Source organism: Lathyrus oleraceus, chromosome 6 (assembly GCF_024323335.1).
Source record: "Lathyrus oleraceus cultivar Zhongwan6 chromosome 6, CAAS_Psat_ZW6_1.0, whole genome shotgun sequence".
Lineage (NCBI taxonomy): Eukaryota > Viridiplantae > Streptophyta > Magnoliopsida > Fabales > Fabaceae > Lathyrus > Lathyrus oleraceus.
This window is the reverse complement of record NC_066584.1, coordinates 295301924-295308878: the sequence shown is the minus strand read 5'-3', so window position 1 is coordinate 295308878 and position 6955 is coordinate 295301924.

The following is a 6955-nucleotide window of genomic DNA, read 5'->3' as shown; positions in this document are numbered from 1 at the left end:
ACCACATGACCAAGAAAACTAACCTCTTCTAACCAAAATTCACACTTGGACAGTTTAGCAAATAACTTCTTTCCTCGTAGAACTCCTAAAACCACTCTCAAATGTTCAGCATGCTCTTCTTCAGATTTCGAATACACCAAAATATCGTCAATAAACACCACAACAAACTTGTCTAGGTACGGATGGAAAATCCTATTCATATACTCCATAAATACCCCAGGCGCATTAGTCACACCAAAAGGCATTACAGAATACTCATAATGTCCATACCTTGTTCTGAAAGCAGTCTTCTGAATATCCTCAGTTTTCACACGTATCTGATGATACCCCGATCTCAAATCTATTTTGCTGAACACACTCGCACCAACCAACTGATCCATCAAATCATCAATCCTCGGCAAAGGATACCGATTCTTGATCGTCACTTTATTCAGTTGCCTGTAGTCCACACACAACCTCATAGTACCTTCTTTCTTCTTAACCAATAACACTGGTGCGCCCCATGGCGACACACTCGGACGAATAAATTTCTTATCCAACAAATCTTCCAGCTGACTCTTCAATTCAGTTAACTCAACAGCAGACATACGGTACGGAGCCATCGATATCGGCCTAGTACCAGGTACCAAATCAATCGAGAACTCAACTTCACGCTCTGGCGGTAATTCATTCACTTCTTCAGGAAACACATCAGGAAAATCACACACCACAGCTAGATCGCAAATCACCAGTTTATCTTTAGCCTCCAAAGTCGCTAACAGCATAAACAACTCTGCCCCATCTGCTACCGCCTCATTCACCTGCCTTGCTGATAGACACAAACTCTTTCCTTCCTTAATCTCAGGAAAGATCACAGTCTTATCAAAACAGTTGATATAAACTCGGTTAAACACCAACCAGTTCATACCCAAGATAACATCAATCTGCACTAGTGGAAGACACACGAGGTCCATCCCAAAGTCTCTACCAAAAATACTCAAAGGGCAATTTAAACAAACTGAAGTAGTAGTCACTGAACCCTTCGCAGGAGTATCAATCACCATACTCCCATGCATCTCAGATATCTCTAATTTAAGTTTCACAGCACAATCCAAAGATATAAAGGAATGAGTTGCACCTGTGTCAATAATAGCTACAAGAGGAAAGCCATTAATATAACACGTACCTCGGATCAAACGATCATCTGCAGAAGTCTCAGAACCCGATAAAGCAAAGACCTTGCCTCCCGACTGGTTCTCTTTCTTCGGCTTAGGACACTGTGGACTGATATGACCCACCTCTCCACAGTTGAAACAAGTCATAGTCTTCAACCGGCACTCTGCAGCCAAGTGACCACCTTTGCCACACTTGAAACACTTCTTCTCAGTACTGGTACACTCATGGATACGATGTCCAGCCTGACCACATCTGTAACACTTAGCAGGGGCACTGGAGTCTCCCCCACTAGTTCTCCTCATCCCACTCTGTCTCTGGAAACCTTTGCCAGCTGCATACGGCTTCCCACGATCATTCTGATTCTTGCCTTTCCTATCAACCCTCTGCTGATAGCTCTCCGCTCTGGCCTTGGTATCCTGTTCAAAAATCCTGCAACAGTCAACCAAGTCAGAAAACACTCTAATCCGCTGATACCCAATGGCCTGCTTGATCTCGGGACGTAACCCGTTCTCAAACTTCACACATTTTGAAAATTCCCCAGTAGCCTCATCATAGGGAGTGTAATACTTCGACAGCTCTGTGAACTTAGCAGCATACTCAGTAACAGACCGGTTGCCCTACTTCAATTCTAAGAACTCTATCTCTTTCTTTCCTCTGACATCCTCTGGAAAGTACTTCCTCAGAAATCTCTCTCTGAACACCGCCCAAGTGATCTCAGCACTCCCAGCAGCTTCCAACTCAGTGCGGGCAGCAACCCACCAATCATCTGCTTCCTCTGACAGCATATGCGTACCGAACCTGACCTTCTGGTTATCGGCACACTCAGTCACTCGGAAGATCCTCTCGATCTCCTTCAACCACTTCTGAGCACCATCTGGATCGTATGCTCCCTTGAACATTGGAGGATTGTTCTTCTAGAACTCACTCAGTTGACGAGCAGCTCCCAGTCCCACAACATTCGGATTTCCTCCAAGTACTCCATCTAGCATACCCAGAGCCTCAGCAATCGCAGCATCGTCCCTACCTCTTCCAGCCATCTCTATTCTGAGAACCCAACAAGCTAAAACAATAAGTACTGATAGGGTTACACAACACCTATCCCATACAGGGAAACAAAATAATTACGACTCGACTCGACCGACTATGCTCTGATACCACTAATGTAACACCCTTCTAAAATACCCCAATAATTAATTAATTCAACAAAATATAAATCAGAGTAGATATGCAATTTAAGGGTGTCACACTTGACACTTCACACCATTCACCATAATAACTTGTCATGCTCATTTATTAATCAAAATAAAACATTGCACAATTCGCAGCGGATAGAGATCTAATCAATCATGCAAACCATGTAATCACATTACATGTAAAACTGTCCGACAACCAAAAGGAAGACAGGGTAAAACATCCTGTCCCGATGTTACATCTACCAGAGCATGACCCACTAAGGAACTACACTAGACTCCAAGCACTAGCTTCTACTCAATCACTGCTCGTTACCTGAAACATAGTTGTAAGGGTGAGTTCCTCAATCGATATAATAAGCATTATAAAATATCATGTAATGCTAAGTAAATTAACACATTTCGTCACCCTAATCATATCACACATTCAGCAACGGCAACATCAACTCATAATCATACTTAACACAACACAACACAAAACACACGTGTAATATTGGAATACATCCATTCATATTATACGTCATACATACATTATGCAATGAGACTCCATGCATGCGGTACCGACTATTCGTGAACACATAGTTCAACCTCACCGATCAAATCCAGATACGGCTACCAAGCTCACTAGTCCCACTCATTTGAGACCTAGTGACTCACTCACTAATTCCTCACCATGGGAATTAGCTACCACCCCAAGGGCTATGCTATGCACGCTAAATCACCTAGCATGCAAACATCAACAACAATCCACAATAACTCACTCACTAATTCCTCACCATGGGAATTAGCTACCACCATAAAGGCCATACTATGCACGCTAAATCACCTAGCATGCAACCATCAACAACAATCCACAATGGACATATGCTCACACTCTAAGCCATAACCAGTCCATCCACAATTGCATACATAATAGATATATTCACAGCATTATGCATACCATCATACATTATCAGCATATTTATCACAGAATCATATCATGTCATGCCAAATAATAATTACAGTATTAGCACACTCTACTAATACCCCTACTGCTCAAAACAACGGGAAATGATCCCTACTATATCATACACCAATATAGGCCAATCATCAACTATGTACACAATATTTGAATATCAAATTTTCACTTTTCCAACAGTGTTAACCGGTTAACGCCCTGGGTTAACCGGTTAACGCAAAACAGAACACGCTTCCTGGCACATTTTAACAGTGTTAACCGGTTAACGCCCTGGGTTAACCGGTTAACGCAAGACAAACAGCAATTTTTCATAATTCATAACAGTGTTAACCGGTTAACACCCTGGGTTAACCGGTTAACGCAAGACAGAAAGCTGTTCCTGCGCTAACACGAACAGAATGGAGAATCCCCCGCATTTTCGCCGTCGGAGGACTTCCGGACCTCCGATTTCAATTCCGTAAAAAGCTACACGTCCAGAAATTTACGACTCACCCACATATAGATTCAATTACAGTTTTAACATAACTTATTCATCACCATTTACAGCATTCCTCATCCCAATTAGGGTCAATTCAATGGCTTATTACTACCCATTACATGTTAACCCATAATACCCATTAAACAACGATAAACCCCCCTTACCTGAGTTAATCCGACAATCCTTTAGCTTCAAGCTTTTCCCTTCTTCAACCCTTGATCTCTTGCTCTTCCTCTTTGCCCTTTTCTCACTTTCTGTCGCTTCTCTGGTTTTCACGTGAAAAACCCTTTTTACCAAATGGAACTCTTTATATATATTCCAACTTTATTATTCCAATAATAATAATCCAATAATATTCCAATTATTTAATTAAATTAATAAATATACTATTAACTTAAATTAAATAATTATCATATTTTATCGGGGTGTTACAAGGGGCGCTTCATTATGGAATCTAACTTGGTACATTGAAGCCAACATAGCCAAAGCATCAGCAATTTGATTCTCCGTTCTCGGGATATGACGGAAAGTGACTTCGTCAAAGTATTTTATTAGTTCCATGACGTAGGCACGATATGGGATCAACTTGGCATCACGGGTTTCCCATTCGCCCTTGACTTGGTATATTACCAAGGCTGAGTCTCCACATACTTCGAGGATTTTGATTCGGAGGTCAATTGCTGCTTCAATGCCTAGGATGCACGCCTCATATTCTGCTATATTATTTGTGCAATCAAAACACAACCTTGCTGTGAAAGGAGTGTATCCCCATGTAATTGGAGGAACCATCGAACATGAGCTTCCACCGAGATCCGGGTTCAGGTCCTTCATCAAGCCCTGGGGTTTCACAATCTTTTACTACCATAATGTCTTCATCTGGGAAGTCAAACTTCAACGACTGGTAGTCTTCACCAGGCTGGTTTGTCAGGTAATCAGACAATACGCTTCCTTTGATGGCTTTCTGAGATACATATTGGATGTCATACTCAGATAGTAACATATGCCAACAGGCGAGTCTTCCAGTCAAAGCAGGCTTTTCAAAGATATACTTTATTGGATCCATTTTTGAGATTAACAAAGTAGTGTGGCAAATCATGTATTGTCTTAGACGACGAGCGACCCATGCTAAAGCACAACAAGTTTTCTCCAAGAGTGAATATCGGGTTTCACAATCGGTAAATATCTTACTTAGATAGTAGATGGCATGCTCCTTTCGGTCGGTTTCGTCATGTTGTCCCAGCACACATCGCATTGACTTTTCAAGCACAGTTAAGTACATAAAGAGTGGTTTCCCCTGAACAGGTGGAATTAGAATAGGGGGCTCTTGCAGGTATTGTCTGATCTTCTAAAAAGCCATCCGGCAGTCAGAGTTCCATTCAACTGCTTGATCTTTCCTAAGCAACTTGAATATAGGTTCACACGTAGCAGTCATAAAGATATAAACCTAGAGAAATAGTTCAAACGTCCCAGGAATCCTCTAAATTCTTTCTCTGTACGTGGAGCAGGTATTTCTTGTATTGCCCTAACCTTGTCTGGATCTACCTCAATTCCCCGTTGACTAACAATGAAACCAAGCAACTTTCCAGATCGGACATCGAAGGTGCATTTAGCAGGATTCAGCCGTAGTCGAAATTTCCGAAGACGCTCAAATAGATTTTGCAAGTGATCTATATGATCCTCTTCACTTTGGGATTTTTCAATCATATCATCTACATAAACCCCAATTTCCTTGTGCATCATGTCATGGAAAAGAGTGACCGTTGCTCTTTGGTAAGTTGCCCCAGCATTTTTGAGACCGAATGGAATTACCTTGTAGCAAAATGTTCCCCAATGGGTGATGAATGTGGTCTTTTCCATGTCATCTGGATCTATCTTAATTTGATTATAACCCGAGAATCCGTCCATAAAGGAGAAGACTGTGAACTTAGCAGTGTTGTCTACCAGAGTATCAATATGTGGCAGGGGAAAATCATCCTTTGGACTAACTTTGTTTAAATCCCTATAATCAACACACATCCTGACCTTGCCATCCTTTTTGGGTACGGGCACAATATTAGCTACCCATTGAGGGTACTTTACAACTGCTAGAAAACCGACATCAAATTGACGTTTCACTTCATCACAAATCTTGAGAGCCATGTCAGGTCTTGCTCTTCGGAGCTTCAGTTTTACTGGCGGACAATCTGGCTGTAGTGGTAGCTTGTGGACAACAATATCAGTATCTAAACCTGGCATATCCTGATACGACCAAGCAAATACATCTACATATTCTTGTAGCAACTCGATCAATCATTCTTTGATGCTTGCCCCAAGTGTAGTCCCAACTTTGACCTCTTTCTTGTCTTCCTCAGTGCCAAGATTGATTGTTTCCACTGGTTCTTGATGCGGCTGAAGGGCCTTTGACTCGTGCTCGAGCATCCTTTCCAATTCTTCAGGGAAATCACAATCTTCCTCACTATCCTCTTCCGCTTGGTAGATGGGGAGTTCAAAGTTATAGGAAGTAGTGGGGTCACCGAATTCAACTGGTTTATTGATTATTCTGCATGTTTTTTAATGATGGTTTTTTAGAAAAATGGAAATAAAATGCAAAAGAATTAAAAATATTTTTGTAGTTTTTGAAAGGATTGCCATTTTAAGAAAAACAAATGAATGAACGATAAGAATTTGAACAAAATGCTCTTTATTTGTCATAACGATTTTGAAATTTAAAGGGGCCCTACAAATGATCCATTAGCCTTGGGCAGAGCTAAGGATTTTTCAAAAAACAAAGGAAACACAATTACTTTGACACAGGAAAAACTTCTGGAATCTCAACTGCTTCCCAATTTGTTAGGGCTGCTTCACACCGGTATATCAGATTTGATGCTTCTCCATCTTCAGTGTCATCCTCAACTGTACCAACTTGATCTCCATGGATAAATCCTGTGCTTAGGAAAACTTCTTGTATGTTCCGTGCGCGGTCCTTTGCAGGGACCAGGGTTTCTCCCTTAGCAGAAGGCTTGTACCCCAAACCAAAACGATCGTTTTTCTCGCTGACATTAATGACTTTCCCCCAACCTGCAGGGCCTCCACTTTCAACTGCTGACCTTACACTATTCAAAGAGGCGAACGACAAATTGGTTTTCTCAATAGGATCCTTCACCTCATCCAGTGTGGCATTGGATATTTCAAGTG